Below are 17,279 nucleotides of genomic sequence, written 5' to 3' on the forward strand. Positions count from 1 at the left end.
ATAATGTAAGGGATCCCCATGGAAGGGGGGCGGGGGAAGAACAAGCTCCTCGGACCATGCCGAGGACAAATTCTTGAGGATGGTTTCGGTTTGCCGGCGTTCGATGGTAGAAAACACTGCATAGGGCGTTGTTCGCTCGCTAGGGCCTTGTTCTTGAACCCGCTTTTTACAAATTCATTGTATTGGGCTAGCTGGGCTTGAGTCCACTCACTCAATAGTAGAAGTGCTCAAACCCAGTCCCTACAACTACAATTATGATGAAACTCCTAGGCACATCATTATATATTAATCACATGTTCCAATTATTGTTTATTTCCTCAAATTCCTAACTTAGCTTACGAAATTATTTTTTTTAAGAAAGTTTTTTCCTTAAAAAATAAATAAAAAATGAAACTAACGATTTGTTTGTTTCAGCGATATTGTTTTCTTGAAAATGAGTTATTTTCCAAAAAGTATTTTTTATAAGGGTTCGGTTAATGTATACCTTTTTTTTAGAGAATTTTAACCTATGCCGTCCGCTTCTGATGATAACTCTTTATTATTAGACCAAGGCACCAATTGGATTCTGGTGTAGGCAGGAATTGAAACCTAGATTTTTTATTTAACTATCAGAGACTTTACTAGTTAAGTTAAGTAGAACCCACTTAATATATGCCCTTTGGGCACACATTAATCATCAACTTTAGGAAAAATTTTAGGAAAGTTTGAAAAAGCTGTCAAAAAGTTAACTACTTTTTTGTTTTTCCATAAAATTTTTTTGAAAATAATTTACTAATTAATATATGCCCTAAGGGCATACGTTAGTAAAACCATTTCTATAAAATTGTCACATTTTCTTATGTTTTGTAGCAACCTTAAATGAGTTGAAAAATAATTTTCTAATTTCCCTTATTTAGCTTACTGTGAGATAGAGTTATTTTCCAAAAAAAATTAATGGAAAACAATCTTAAAAAATAAGTCATATTTTTTCTGTTGATTAAAAATAGTTTTCCTTTGACTCAATTTTTCTGATGCTACCTGTAGGGTCTAATTTCTTTACGTAAACCCAAAGACAATTAATTTGTAGAGTATGGGTCGAAGAACTAGAGTTGACAAGGGGTTCACAGCAAAGGATTATCACTCTTTTTATTATTTATTGATCAGTTTCCCATACATTCCATGCCTCGTTTCAAACCCTTTCCCTCTATTATATAGCCACTCTCACTCTCATCTCTACCGTCCACGTGCTCCCTATCCATGAACTTGCTCAAGTACCTGTCACGTCAGGCAGCTTCTTTTCATCTCTGTGTGAGTGGCGGTAGGTTATGAAGCACTGTTCAGAGGTCTTCTCCACATAAATGCGGCCAGAAAAGCTGTTGCAATGCATTGAATACGGTGGCAGCAGCCTTTCCCTCAGATATTTCCTCATCCTTATCATTCCTGAGTATGTTTTGAGCTTATCTTGATCAGGTGGAGTCCTCGGACAATCAATCAGGCTTTTCCCCTACTCAGTTAGTCTCCGATATCATATCAAAGTAAAATATCTTCCTCGGACAGGTGATGTCCTCCTCGGACTGGAGATATCATCCTCGGACAGCGTTGATTCTCTACAGGAGGATTCCGCTTCACTCTGGGCCCTGCACTCTCCGCATCTTCATCTTCGGATGTGAAACAGTCCTCTCCTGGGTATTCGGCCCATCAACTTGGGCCTGACCCCCTTATCCCCCACACTACCAACACTAAAAAACACAAAAAACTATCTTTACACATAGTTTTCTATCGAAACAAACGGAGAGTAAGGTTTTGTTTTTGTTGAAAGTGTTTTCCGATCCTTATAAAATATTGGTACTTTGGTATACATTATATGCACTAGGAAATGGGAGTTGGAGTCGTATGTATAGGTGTAATTCTTACAAGACCATGATGTGTATCTCTCCCCTACTACACCCCACCCCCCCCCCCCCCCCCAAAAAAAAAAAGAGGTGTAAAAGTGTTTAGAAGCTAAAAGATGCACGGTAACTTTTAGGGTTGAAAGACGCCTGCATATGTAATTTATGTGTTTGTTTATGGTATGGCAAAAATATTGTTTTTGCCCCAAACTTTCAATGAAGTTCAGTTTTCGTCCCTTTTCTATCAAAAATTCTTTTTGTGTCCCAAATCGTTAAATAAGTTACACTTTATGTCATTTTGTCCATTTTTGTTAACTTCTCATCTTCTGTGTCTGATAGAATGCTAATGTCATTATTGAATCTTACAATGAGCACTAGATACTAGATTAATATGACATTAACAATTTTTTTCTTTCTAATATTTTTTAAAAAGAAAAGGGTTTGAATAGGTGGCATAACTTCATTTGTTACAGTCAACACTAAGATTAAAATATATAGATATATATCTTCCTTTCCTCTCTTCCTCACATTTTCTCAGCATTCAAACACAATCTTTCAAAAATTCCTGAACCATAACCAAACCTCCTCAACCAAAAAGATAAATTAAATTGGGTTAAAATTCAGTACCTAAACAATTACGGCTCATAAACTCTCAAATCATTAGGGAAAAAAAGAAGAAGCTCATAATCATCATACATCTTAAATTTTACACGATGTATGTNAAGATAGGAAGGGAATAGGATGTATCAAAAGTGGAGGGTAAAAATAGCTGCCTTATATTAAGCAGTCAAAATGCAATGGTATAAAAAAAGATATGTTCCATGTATGTGGGATGAGCCAATAATTCTTGGATCTCTTTTATTCTACTTCCTTTGGGTACTTTTCTCAACTACGATTAACTCTGTTTTAAATGGACAGGCATATAAGGTATATTATAGGCATCAAATAGAAGACTTTGGATTTCTTAATCATATAGCTGCAAAGAAAATTATGTTTAGCTAGCAAATCCTATCAACATGGCATGAATTAGAGGACGAATCAGTGGCTGTGCCTGTTTTAGAGTTAGTGGCATAGGATTTACAAAAAAAAAAGAAAAAAGAAAGGCCCTAATGTTTTTAATAATAGACATGTGGCAAACTTATGCAAGTTAAAAGACAAAATTTTCAAATCATTTATTAAACCTGAGGATCCAATAGAAGGCCCTAATGTTTTTAATAATAGACATGTGGCATAGGATCCAATAGAACTCGCTACTTCTATTCTACTTTAAAAACCAGAGATTTTGTAGAGTTGTATACAATTATATACCTCCCCAAGATAGACCGTAGCAAAACATAATGAGAATTTGTCACACCATCAAGATCCATCAATTAAGGGTCCAAAATTCTTTGAACGTAGCAAACATGACAAACTTTTTAAATAGTTTATTTTAAAATTTTAGCCAGATTAATGTAACCTTTTTCCCAAATCAAAAAATATATATGTTCAGGTGCAAGCTTCCAGTACTTGAACTGCTTGTAGTTTTGAATATGTCATAAGGGGCTCAAGGAATAATCCTCAAACATGAAGGAATTCATCAATCAAAAGATGTAAGAACAAGTCTTAAACTCAATCATATCTTGAGCAATGTGAAAGGACCATTTTAAAGCTGAAATTGCTGTTTTTCAGATCCTTAACTGAATGGATGACAGCGTAAGAATTATTTTCAATTATAAATTTATTAGATTTAATTTCTCATTGTAATACTTCCTGTGTACATGGGCCACACGCCTCTTTATCTCAACAACACCTTTTATGTAAATATATAAAATAAAAAAATCTCATTCAGTTTTTTTGTTGTTGATAAGTTTGGGTCTGCTATGTTTGAACTCCTCGCAGTTAGTATGTCACAACCCTGGGTGTGGTGTGTCCAGCTTTGGTCGTTATCGAAATGGTTATATATGGTCCATTGTTCTCATGGCTTAATGTGGTGTCTTTGGAGGAAAGAAATAGTCATTGTTTTGAAGATATTGAAAGATCTATTCCGGACCTCAAGCTATCTTTTTTAGAACTTTGTTCGATTGGTTGTTTGCTTTGCAAAACAAATCTTTCCCTCTTTTATTGTTTTCCTAGATTCTTGCAATTTTTGTTTTTGATTTGTTGTCCCCTTGTTCACTCCCTGTGTACTAGGGTGTTTCCTTTTGATATCAATATATCTTACTTATCAAAAAAAAAGTTTTGAGATCCCATCACAATCACTAAGAAGCAAGAGCTTTTTTTTTTTTATATAGATAAGACCAAGGGTAGATATTTAGCCTTTGTACACCAACACCAGTGTCAAGCTCTCTCCAAAAGTGTAGGTATGGAGCATAGCAATGTATAATACTAAAATGAACATATCCAACTATTGCGCACTTGGCTTGTAAGCAAATGCACAATTATAAGAAGAACAATTCATTGCCTCCAACAATGAAAAAAACGGTTATAATAAGGCACTCTATTGTGTTGTCTATGCATCAATAGACACAAAGAAGACAAAATATTAATTTTTTGTAATGTCTTAAACATATATATGCAATAAGAAAGCAAAGCGTTGGAAATATGGATGCTACAAGAATGAAGTGTCATAAACTCAAGGGCAAGTAAATTGATGAATGCATAATAAAGTGAGAGGAAGAAGAAGCCATCGTGGCATTGTATACTAGCGGACACAAGACATGCTAGAGCAAATCCTAGACCAAAAAAAAAAACCATTTTTCTTTTATTTATTTTTATAAGTAACTCCTTGCAGACAAAAGGATGATTATAAGCTCGACTATAAGTAAAAATAGTTATTTGTAGAGATGAAGTATATCATACCCTTGAGAAGCAGACCCATTAGACAAACTGGGAGATGGTGGATGTCTTCCTGGTAATGGTATTTGTAATGTCTTCAAAGCAAACATTTGAAGATCTGTTGCCAAGCCATTCATCCTTTTAATGTCAGCTACCTAACTCATTAAAAATAAAGATCCATTAGAAGAAAGAAAGGCCAATATCTCATAATCAGCTCAAGGGCAATAATTCATGTATGATGACATGTCCTAGGTAAACTTGATAGCCCATTCATACAATTGGACTAGGAAGGTGTTTTAAATGCATAAAAGGTAGTACTTAGTACTCAATGCTCCCATTTTAGAGTGCTAATTTAGTTAAAAAAAGACAACTAATATTAAATGATGTCCATTGGTTTCAGATGACTAATTATTCATACCAAATAATTAACAACACATTTTTTTGAGTAGTAAGTTACATACACACTCTTGGGCCTTGAATCCATCCTATTATAAAGGGAGAAGGAAGTGCCATTTGAGCCTTTTTTTTTTTTTTTCTTTTTTTGGAAGCTAAACTGGCACCTTCTAGTGTTTATAATGGAGATATCCAAGCAGAAAATCCCCTCCTCCCCAACTATGAGATTATAAAATATATTAAAAGAGAGAGAGAGAGAGAGAGAGAGAGAGAGAGAGAGACTAGTGCATGCATACAATAATGAACACAAAGGAGAGGGAGAGGGAGAGAGAGAGAGAGAGATGGTAATGGTAAGAATGCGACTAGTTGAGACTTGATTTACGTTTGTATAGAGTGAAAAATTAGGAAATCCATATGAGCATATAAGTTAGTTTGTTGTTGCAGTCATGAAAAGCTAAAGATTGATAATGTGAGGGAAACGGAACAGTAGGAATTTAACTAACTAAGATTTGGTAATTTATACATACATAGTTTACCCATGCCATGCCAGATGAAGTGAACGGCATTTGGAGTAAGCTTTTGTGGGTGTAAGTAGTAACACAAAGAAGATTAGTTAATTATGCCATTCATCATGCAATCTTAAATTAATTATGTCTTGTTCCATACATGATACACACGAAAGACGATCTTAATCAACAAAATTAGTTGCCTAGTTAGTGTCAGGGTATTTGACTCAATTTTACATAAAAACAAAGAAAGGAAAATGAGTGCTTATTCTAGTTTTAGAAAGAAAGAGAAATACCTCGACACCGTACTTAATGGCGACACCGGCGAGGGTATCGAACTTGGACACTTGGTGCTCTATATATTTATAACTATAATTCACCCCTTCTCCTCCTCCTCCTCCGCTTCCGCTACTTCTCCTCCGTCCATTTGAAGACGGAGACATTTCCTTCTTCTTCAGCCCACCCAAAACCCACACAACAACGATCTAATCTAATTACTATGTCACAATTGACCCTACCCGAATTCCCAGATCGATACGTAATATATATTTTTTATTATACAGATGAAAAGTTGAATGGGTGCTTTTTTTGGAAGAGATCGGAAAATTCAACACTAGGAATTGGAACTCTATGAAATTTTTTTTTTTTAATAAAAAAAGAGAGAAGAATTTTTTTTGGAAACTGAAGAGAAAGAAATTGGCAAATAGGAAGGAAATGATTTGAAATTGGAATCTAGTAATAGTAGTACACGATAAGCTTCATTTCTCTACCAATGATGACTTCAACTAGACTTTATATTGAAGATGATTTAAAAAATAGAGTCAAAAAAAAAAAAAAAAAAGTCAAAGGAATGAACGTGTTAGTATAATAGTGACAAAATATTAAAAAAAACGAAAAAAGAGTCGAGAGTTTGGCTGGTTCCGACTATGAACGTGTTAGTATAATAGTGACAAAATATTAAAAAAACACAAAAAAAAAAAAAAGAGTCGAGAGTTTGGGTGGTTCCGACTACCGACACCGACACCGACACAGGCGGGCCAGCATTGTGATTTGTGAGTCACTTAATTACTCACATTGCATACAATCATCATACATATGGGAAAAGGAGGAATATGACTGATCTCTTGCTTTCTTTTAAACCCCTCCCCTATTGCCACAGCTTACAGCTTATAACCTGTGTAATTTTTTTTTTTAGACACAGCCACAGCTACAACCACAATCACATGGTTAATTTAGACATGGCAAAACGGGCAAGGTTAGGTCAGGTTCAGGTCGGGTCAATCGGATTTACAGGTCAAACAAGTCATTTTTAAACGGGTTAATCGGGTTGCGGGTCGGGTTGGATTTACCCGTATTTTTCAAACAAATTTTTTTTTTTCAATTACAGAAACAAATCAATGACAATTTGTTTAGAAAAAATGAATAAAATCAATTAAGCAAATGAATTGCACTTAATGCCACTTGTTAATATCCTTTAAATTCTGATAATTTTGAGCATGACAAAAATTATTTATAGTCATAAATTCATGATGGAAAAAGTCTTCAATGTTAATAGTTCACTGTCAAAATACATATAATTACAAGTTTACATTTTCAAAAAGAGATAAATCTTAAAACAAACAAAACAAGTAAGCTAGGAAAATAGCAAGTTATCGATCTTTTTAAGTGTACGTGTTCCTATTGCATTTAAAATAATAGTAAAGTTAGATTACTTAGAAATATAAACTAAACAAAAAAGATTTAAAAATAAACATGACATATTAAATAAAGAAGAATAAGTAAATATTTTATAAGACTTACAACTCAATTTCAATTTATTCAACGTTGGTAGCAGATTTAGCACTGCAAATATTCATACTTGCAAATTATAGCTCAAGTTGGCCAATTTCATCAGCATCTTCATCTACAATACAATATTTTAATATAACTTAATGTACCATGAAAGCAAATCAATAAAAAATTAAAATTGTATAATTATGACTAAAAAAAAAATTAAATTACCTTCAAATCTATATAGCCAACTTTTAATATACAACGTTAGCTTCCACATTCTCATTTAAAAGATGTGTTCATTTGTTTGTGCTTTGGCTTTGGAGTTTGGACAATGGGCTATAGCTTTAGCTCAGCTGAATGAGATTTTTTTTTTTTTTTTTTTTTAATGGTTGTCTACTTGTCTTGACTCTTGAGTCACTTGACAGCCTTGGAGTTTGTGTTGTGTAACGTGTTGAGGACCTTTTGTCTTGTCTAATGGCAAATGATTTTGGCAAGGCAAGCACTGAAGCTAGGCTAGCAGATAGCTTCTCAAAAAAAAAAAAAAAAAAAAAAAAAAAAAAAAACTAGGCTAGCGAGATTTTATTGGTAGTCAACTAGTCATTCTCTCTAATATATAATATATATTGATTAGTTTTGGTACTTTGTGCTTTATGCACTTAGTATCAGGACATAATTTAAATATTTTTTTAGCGAATTTTTTTAAAGGGTTGGGTCACAGGTTATCCGTGTCATGTCGGATTGACCCGTAAAAAAATCGGGTTAGGTCATGGATCAACCCGTTTTTGCTTCGGGTCAAAAAAATTAAGTTCGGGTCAGGTATTTTTCCAGTCGGGTAAGAAAATCCTGACCCGTATTGTCATGTCTAGTTATTCCGTGCATTTCTCAACGCGCCTCACATCACATATGACTACTTCTCACAATATTTTTGCATCTCATCTAAATTAATGGATGCTATCTGAGGCTTTCAGACAACTCAACTAGTAAAGTCTCTAATAATTGAATAAGAAATTTGGAATTCAATTCCTACCTACTCTAAAAACCGGTTGGTATCTTAGTTTGATGATAAATGGCTATCATCAGAAGCGAACATCATAGGTTGAAAGTCTCTCTAAAAAAAAAAAAATAGATGTTGTCCAATAAATAAATATTCTTTTATAAAATCCATCTCAACTTTTAATTAATAAAATCATCTAACATTCATTCATTACTCATGAGTCATGGGGGTTTTGGAGCGTAATCATCATTTGAACATCATCCTAAGCTCTCGTTTAGGAGGAGAGAATGAAATGGAAAGAAATGAAAAAAAAAAAAATTAGAATATTCTTCTCTTCATTTGGGAGTTTTAATGGAGAAAATGAAAAATATATTTCCTGATTTGGGAGTTTAAGTGGAATTGGGAAGGGAATGGGTAAGAGGAAATACTCATTCATTTCTATTATCTTAAAATCTCAAATTTTCATTCACCTCGAAATTAGGAGGAATGGGAGGGAATGAAATTAGATTTAATGAATTTTTTACTAAAACTCCCAAAATACCCCCATATATTCAACCATATATTTTAAAATAAGGGTTTAATAGTAATATTTTCATAAAATGATTCTATTCCATTCCCTCTATGTTACTCACAAACAAGATTACTTACATTCCATTCATTTTCATTCCTTTCTATTTCTTTATTTTAAAACATCTAATCAAGGTTATTTAATTCCATTCTTTTTCCTTGCTTAAGTAAATTTCATTTATTTCCATTCCCTTAGAATCATCCCATTCCATTCACTTGTGAATTCCTAAACGAAGCCGAAGTTTAATCTATTGTACTACTACTCTATGAGATTTCTAATCAATAATGCATGCATTTGCGACCTTCAAATACCAACTTTCACACATGTTCTATCTTAACTCATTTGCAATGGTCCTTCTAAAAAAAAAACTTATTTGCAATGACTACACCCCTCATTAACACACATTTTAGTCACAATAATTAACCAACTTCAACTAAATCCTAAACTTTTTTTATAATAATTTTACACTCATTTATTAATATGATTGTTTGCATGTTTCAAAATCCTTTGCAAGTGTCCATAATCTAGCAAATTCTATCTGCAATGAAATTATGGTTGGCTGCCATGAAATTCAAAATTTAATTAAACTACACAATTCGAAGGGTTACCCACTTAACTAAATTATTATGTTTGCCATAACTTTTAGGTTTTGGCCTTGGGCTTCTATCATGGCAGCATAGTTAGCAAAATATGGTATGTGTTTAATATGGTAAGTATACAGGCAGGTATAATTCAGCATTAAAAAAAAGAAAAAGAAAAAAAAAAGAGTATGTTTCAAAAGTTCAACATAAAAATACGAAAACGAAAAAGAACAATATATGTATGGTACGAGTATATTACGTTTAACTTTAAAAAATTTGTAACAAAAATACATAAATATTTAACATATATTTTTTGGAAATAAAAACAATAATCTTTGTGTCATTACCCCTTAACTCTAGTCAAGTGTGATTTAATCTTTAGAATACCCCAACAAATTTTTTTTGGAGTGATATTAGGGATATTATAAATTTTATTACATAGGTCTTACAAACTAATGTACCATTAAAAGTTTTTTTTTTTTTTAAATAAATAAAAAAACTACAAGTTTTACTACATAAAACTTAGGGTAAATTGCAAATTACACCACTAAATTTTTGGGTTGACTGGATTTTACACCCCAAAGTTTCAGAAACTTGATTTTACACCCTGAAGTTTGGTTTCGTTAGCAATTCACCCCCCCATGGTTAGTTTCTGTTGTTAAATGACACATCATTATGCTGGTGTGTTTTATTTTTACCAAATTAGCCTCAAAACTACATCGTTTCAGTGATGACCAAGCTGACACAATCAAAACTACGTAGTTTAGGCCTAAATGTAAAACATATTACTATTGCTTAAGCAACAACGTTCAGGACAAACTCTAAAATAAAAAAATAGAAACCATAACCCCACAATCTGTCTAACTAGCTTTGTCCTGGACAAAGAAACTGGGAATGCCATTGAGAAAAGCTTAATAGAAGAGAATTGTCCCCCTTCCTCTTTCAACCATGCCTGAAGAACCTAATTCCAAGTTTATGGTTACCAAAAAAAAAAGAATCAAATTTTTACAAATTAATCAAATCAATTTTAAACCCAATAAATTATTGTGAACACAGTAAGAGTAAGTAAAGAATCAGTTAAAAAATGTTTGGTTTCCGACAACATATATTAATGAAACAAAAATTAAGGTTGAAAGTCAGTATAATAACATGGGAATTGAAGATGATTATGGTACTAGTTTATGGCTAGTATATGATGATACCTGATGGGCGCTGTGGAAGGCACCAATGGAAGAGACAACAAGGGACTTCCAAAAGGAGTCAATTAGAATGTCAAAGAAGTTGGTGGGTTGCCAATTCATATTAGTATTAGAGTAACCATTGCTGCATTGTACACCACAGGATTTGGGTAGGTTCACACAGCCGATGGTCTGCAGACAAATCTTGGGGTTATGGTTTCTGTTTTTTGATTTAAACACTGTCGTTTAAGTCAGAGTAATATGTTTTAGGTTTAGGCCTAAAATTTTCTCTCCAAAAAAAAAAAAGTTTAGGCTTGAAACTTTCTCACACAAAAAAAAAGGGTTTAGGTTTGAAACTTCATAGTTTTGATTTTGTTAGCTCTTCACTTGGTCATCACTGAAACAATGTAGTTTTGGGACTGATTTGGCAAAAATAAAACACATAAGCATGATAATGTGTCACTTAATAGCAGAAACTAACTGTGGGGGGTGAAATGCTAACAAAACCAAACTTCAAGGTGTAAAATCAAGTTTCTGAAACTTTAGGGTGTAAAACAGGGTGTGATTTGCAATTTATCCTAAAATTTACAAATTGATATGATAATAAATGTGATTAATGGGCTTTCACCACCTCATAAATGAATATTTAAATTACCTCTTTGTGATTGGTGATAGAATAGTTTGTAAGCTAATGTAGTAAAACAATTTATAATACCCTTAACAGTACTTAAAGAGTAATTCAAACTCTTATTTATTATCCTGTTGGAATGTAACTATTTAAAATCATTTTTATGTCATATTGTGAGTTTTTTTGGTCAAAATTGTCATATTTTTAGCATTTTTTTTAAAAGAATTAAGTCATTAAAAATTATTATTTTGGCAGGAACATAATCCATAAACTCACAGCAATAATATAAAATTAAGATTTGAGTTTTGGAATTTTTATGTTTGGGGCCTTTGGGTTTACAATTTTAATAAAATATATATTAAAAATGAATCTTCATGTTTGATAGGATACTTTTTGATGTAACTAAAAGTGAACTATCATCCATAAGAGTCATCCAAAAGAATAAGGTTTGTCCAAAGAAGGGAAGAGGTTGGAAAATCATTGTCAAGAGAGAGAACAAAATGGAAGTTCCAGAAGGAAGAGACAAGTTCATCCGAGAAGAAAATAGGTCATCTAAATACAAGAGCTCATAGATGACAGATAAACACTTAGTAAATTCTAAGGTGATTCCTACAAACCAGAGATAGTTACGCCTTGATCAACTATTTAGAGATGTGGGGTGAATTCCTCAAAATTCGCTTCACTATCTCCACTAAGTCCACACATCTCCCTTGATGGTAGTGGCACTTAACAAGTAGATAAACTCCAAACTTTCTATAAAAGGGACCAAACCTCACCAAGCAAAGGTATGCATAACTATTCTTCTACTTCTAAAACTTGAGTCCTTGAAGGAGATACTAATTTAGCCGTTGGAGGATCCTTGGCTAACACCACATCGGTCCACTCTGATAGTCTTTCTTTCTCTTTTCAAGTTGTTGATCCACCATCATTTTTGGAGCATATGGCCTACTAATATCATACATCATTAGTTGATGCTGTTTGTGGAAATAGATCGTGATAGTCATTTTGCTCCCTAAGACAAAAGGTCAAGGGGAAAAATAACCTAGAGGGTACCAAACTTGGAGAGAGAAGTGGACCTAATGAAGATAGCCATGAGGGAGATGAGGGACTCCATGATAGGAAGAACAGACATAGATGACCATCCACAAAACCGATTCCCCCTTCATTGCGTCAATCACATTTCATCCCCTACCTCATAAGTTCAAGATGCCTCAACTAGACTCATATGATGGGTCACGGGATCCCTATGATCATGTTGCTACGTTCAAGACAACTATGTATCTCCAAAGGATTTTAGACAAGATCATGTGGAGAGCTTTTCCCATAACATTGAAAGGCTCAGGCAGAATATGGTTTAATAAGCTACCTCTAAATACTATACCCTCATTTCAGGAGTTAAGCAAGTTGCTCATTAACAGTTTCTTTGGAAGCCAAAGACACAAGTGTCCATCATTCAGCTTGTTGTAGATAAAGTAGGGGGAGAATGAAAGCCTATGGTCTTTTATCAACCATTTCAACAAGGAAGCTTTACTAGTGGGAGAGGTAGACAACAATGTTCTCCTAACGGCCTTCCAAAATGGAGTTACTTCAGACTTGTTCATTCACTAAATGTTTGATCGAGAGCCTTATGGTGGAACTACTACACTTAGCACAAAGTTTCATTAATGCTGAAAATGCAATCATTGATAAGTGGAAGAAGAAAGTTGAATGGGTGGAGGTTGGATACGTGCCTCATCTAGAACATGGCCTTTGTCCAAAGAAGGCTAGGACGAGTGTCGATGCCTTGAGCTGTTTGACCACCCATTGCAACGATGCTCAATGAGCGCCCTCAAGAGCTATAGGCCCGGGAGCTCGGGTGCTGTGGAGGAAGGTTATACCTCTAGTGTGTGAAATGAGTCAATTTTAATTAGGTTACCAAAGCTAAGTGAAGTCACCACTAATCATTGGGTTTTTCTAACCTGTGATTGGTTACTTGATTCCATTTGATTTCATTACCAATCCTAGGCTAAGAAAAATGTCATTTTTCCTAATCTAATATGGATGGATAAAAAAATCTTGATTTTTGAGTTTGGAAGTCTAGTTATGTGTGGGGAAGGTGTTAGGCACCCCACAATGCCTGTCCATAGACAGCCTTTTATTTTGGTAAAATCTTAGTTTAAGGACATTAGCAATTAAAAATCACACTTTTCGCATTAGATTTTGGAGCTTTAATCGAATTGGGCTTTGAGTTTCGAAAATGGTGCAGTCTTGATCGATGCTTCCCTAGTGTGTTTGGAATTAGTGCCAAATTTCCATGATAAAAATCCGATAGCATTTCGCCTTATTTTCATGGCGAAAATCTTGCAGTGCTTTGCCTCACACTAGGGAAGCATCAATCAAGACCATACCCTTTTCGAAACCAAACCTCAAAGCCCAATTCTATTAAAGCCTCGAAAGCTAATGCCAATGGCTTGATTTTTAATTGCCAATGTCCTTAAATTAAGATTTTACCAAAGAAAGGACTACCTATGGATAGGCGTTGTGGGGTGCTTAACACCTTTTTCACACGTAACCAGACTTACAAACTCAAAAATCAAGATTTTTTATCTGTCCGTATTAGATTAGATTAGGAAAAACAACCTTTTTCTTAGCCTAGGATTGTTAATAAAATCAAATAGAGTCAGGTGATCAATCACACCTTAGAAAAAACCCAATGATTGGTGGTGACTTCACTTACCTTTGGTAACCCAATTAAAATTGACTCATTTTTCAATCACACACCAGAGGTATAACCCTCATCCACAGAACCTGCGCTCTCGTGTACGCAACTCCCGCAATCATGCGTTGAGCATCATTGTGATGGGTGGACGAACCACCTCGAGGCGTTGATAGACTGGCAACTCCACTAGGGACATTTAGAGAGTTTATCCTTTAGAGCTTTTGATAAAATCTTAATCTTTGGACATTAACTTTCAAAAACATTGAAATTGGCATTAGCCTCTAGGGCTTTCTTTTTGAAATGCTTTTACTATATCCTTAGTAAACTATTTTCAAAAAATGTTTTTTCAAATGGTTTTTCAAAAATTGGCTTTGAGGTATTTTCATATGTGTGAAGCTTTCCAGCTTTCCTAAGCATGCTTAACAACTTTGCTTCACATGTGCAAGCCTAGGGTAGTAGATTTAATTTCTACTACACCTTTATCTGTTCATATATATGTTATGCTTGGAAAGTTTTTCCCCTTTCATTTCAAAATGTATGGCATCACCCCTCATATTGGGTCGAACCTAGACTTAGCGTTATAGGCGAATTCTGGATGCACATACCTGAGATAGTTACTGGGCGCCAACTTGTAGGCACTTCTGGGTTTATGGGTGGATAGGAATAGATGAAAAGGCCTCCCTTGATCCGTCTAGTCCCACTATAGAGGTCTCTACGCCCCAGTCTGAAATTGAGGCCTGGTCCCTGCCAGAACCAAATCAAGGCCAAACCACACTGCCATTCATCCCACAAGGGGGTGACCATGAATTGAAAACTCCTAAGGATAAGACCGCAGAGTCTAGCTATGGTCAGGTCAAAAGTCAAATGGAGACCTTGACTGAGAAAATTCGTATCATAGAGGCTTTGGTGCTCATAGAAGTGTCGATTTGGACAGCTTGACCAATTTCTCTCAGGTCATTATGCCACCTAAGTTCAAGTCACCTGATTTTGTCAAGTATGATGGCATTTGAGACTCCTGCACCCATTTGTGCATGTTTTGTAGGAGGATGGCACCCTATGGAGACAATCATCCTTTGCACTGCCAGATTTTCCCTGATAACTTGAACAACCCTGCAGCTATATGGTATGTGAGATTAGAAAAGACCTCCGGCTGGAGAAAGATGGCCAATGCATTTTTGGAGTATTACAGGTTCAATATTAAGATAGCTCCTGGCCACACAGTTCTTAAGAGGAGGGAAAAAAGTGGGGAATCTTTCCACGAGTATGCCCAAAGGTGGTGTGAGTTGCCGTGCGAGTGCTTCCTCCCATGATGCAAGATGCAATGATTAAATCGTTCATCGTTAACCTTAAACCTTTATACTATGAGAAGATGATCAGTGCCCAAGTCACTTACTTTGCAAGCCTGATTCCTATCAGGGAGCGTGTAAGAAAATAGTCGATCTTGAGGCCTTGAATTCTATGATATAACAGTAGGTGAAAAAGTCAACTACCCATAAAGGAAAGGAAGTCGATGTCACATGATTGACAAAACACTTGAAGGACTAAGGGGTGTCACTTCTACATATACAACCCCAATTTCTTGGCCCTATCAATAACAAGTTCAGCCAGCCTAGGCACCTTACCGAGCATTTAATTAGAAAGGAAAGCTCGATCAACCCCGGTATCCAAAGGGGGAACCATGGAAATTCTCTCCGTTACCCATGCCCATGGCAGAGCTCTATGCCTATCTATTGAAGAAAGGCTAGTGACTCCACTGTTTACGAAACCTAGAGACAATCCTCCTCCACCCGATTTTGATTCATCTAAGAAATGTGAGCACCATTTCAGGGCTGAAGGGCATACCCTAGAAGAGTGTGTGCAATTGAGATATTGAATCTGAGATCTCATCGATAACAAGCTAATACAGTTTGACAACATGACCGGGCTAAATGTCATCACCCATCCCATGCCTTCTCATCTAGAAGGGAATGTGAATGCTATCTCTAAGGTAGAAGAGAGGATACTAGATTTCTTATCCCTTTCATTCCCTTGGTGTAAACACCGTATTTTGCCTGCCTTCAATTTGCATGCCGAACCCCAAAAATTCTAGAAATATTATCTTTTTTTTTTAAAATTTTTTTTTATGGGGCTACAGAAACATCCAGATTGAAGTGGCACAACTTGTTCAGGCATCAGAGCACTTGAAATGCCATTTGAGGCCAAATTGACCAAAATGCCCCTGGTCAACCCTAGGTTGACCAAAAGTCAAAATCGAGTCAAAATCATCCCAAAATGGTATTTTTCACTTTTCTACATCAAACTCAAGCTACTTGGTAATTTTCGTCAACTTTGACCAAGTTTGACTCAAGGTTGACTCTCGGGGGCACTAGAAACCCTAATTTTGATTTGATTGTTAGAAAAGGTTGGGAACAATGCTATTACGAAGATTATCAAATTCTCTTTCCAACAACTATTCATGGGTTGAAATCGAAGCTAAAATGATTGAGATATCTAGAAATCCGTGAAAAGTGCGTCAGCATGCTTCTAAAGGCCATAAATTTTGACCCGACCATTGGATTTTCAATTTCCCTAGCGTTCTTGAAACTAAACATCTAGAGCTTTCCAAAGACACCAAGATCAGCTAAATTCGAGTCCAAGAAGGCCTTCAAATACGTGTCTGAAGTTCAACTTGGAAAAAGTTAGAATTGCTGATGTCAACAAGGTGGTTGGTGGCCCTACAAGGTGCGCCAGCAGCTAAAGGGTCACTTTTCCACTATAAATGACCATAGACCCCTCATTTTGCCAAAAAAAAAAAAAGAATTTTCTAGGCAGTTTTGGGCAGATTCTCTCTCTCTTCTCTCTCTAATTTCTCTCCCAAACACATCAAAACATATCAAAACACCTTCAAACAACTTAGATTCTCATCTTTTCTCTACGATCTTTAAGGTAGTGTTCTTGTGCCCAATCTTTCTCTTCTTAGTTCCATACCTTGGATTTGAGGTTTAAGGGTGTGGATGTAACTTTTTAGCTACAATCCACACTCTTTTCTTTTATAGCTTTTTCTTAGCTTTATCTTGCTTAACAAAATGCTTTTATTGCTTTTCCTAGCATGTTCTTGCTTCCTAGCATATGTTTATAGTTTTTATAGCATGTTTCCTTACTTATGCTATGATTTATCACTTTGATGTTGTTGGCCTAGCCCACTATCTCTACTTTCATGTTTGTACTTAGATCCACATGATTTTAGTCTCCTTGTCATATTTGTGCTTAGATCCACATGATTTTAGGCTCCTTGCCAT

The sequence above is a fragment of the Quercus suber genome, unplaced genomic scaffold (genome assembly GCF_002906115.3).
Source record: "Quercus suber isolate HL8 unplaced genomic scaffold, Cork oak 2.0 scaffold_192, whole genome shotgun sequence".
Classification (NCBI taxonomy): Eukaryota; Viridiplantae; Streptophyta; class Magnoliopsida; order Fagales; family Fagaceae; genus Quercus; species Quercus suber.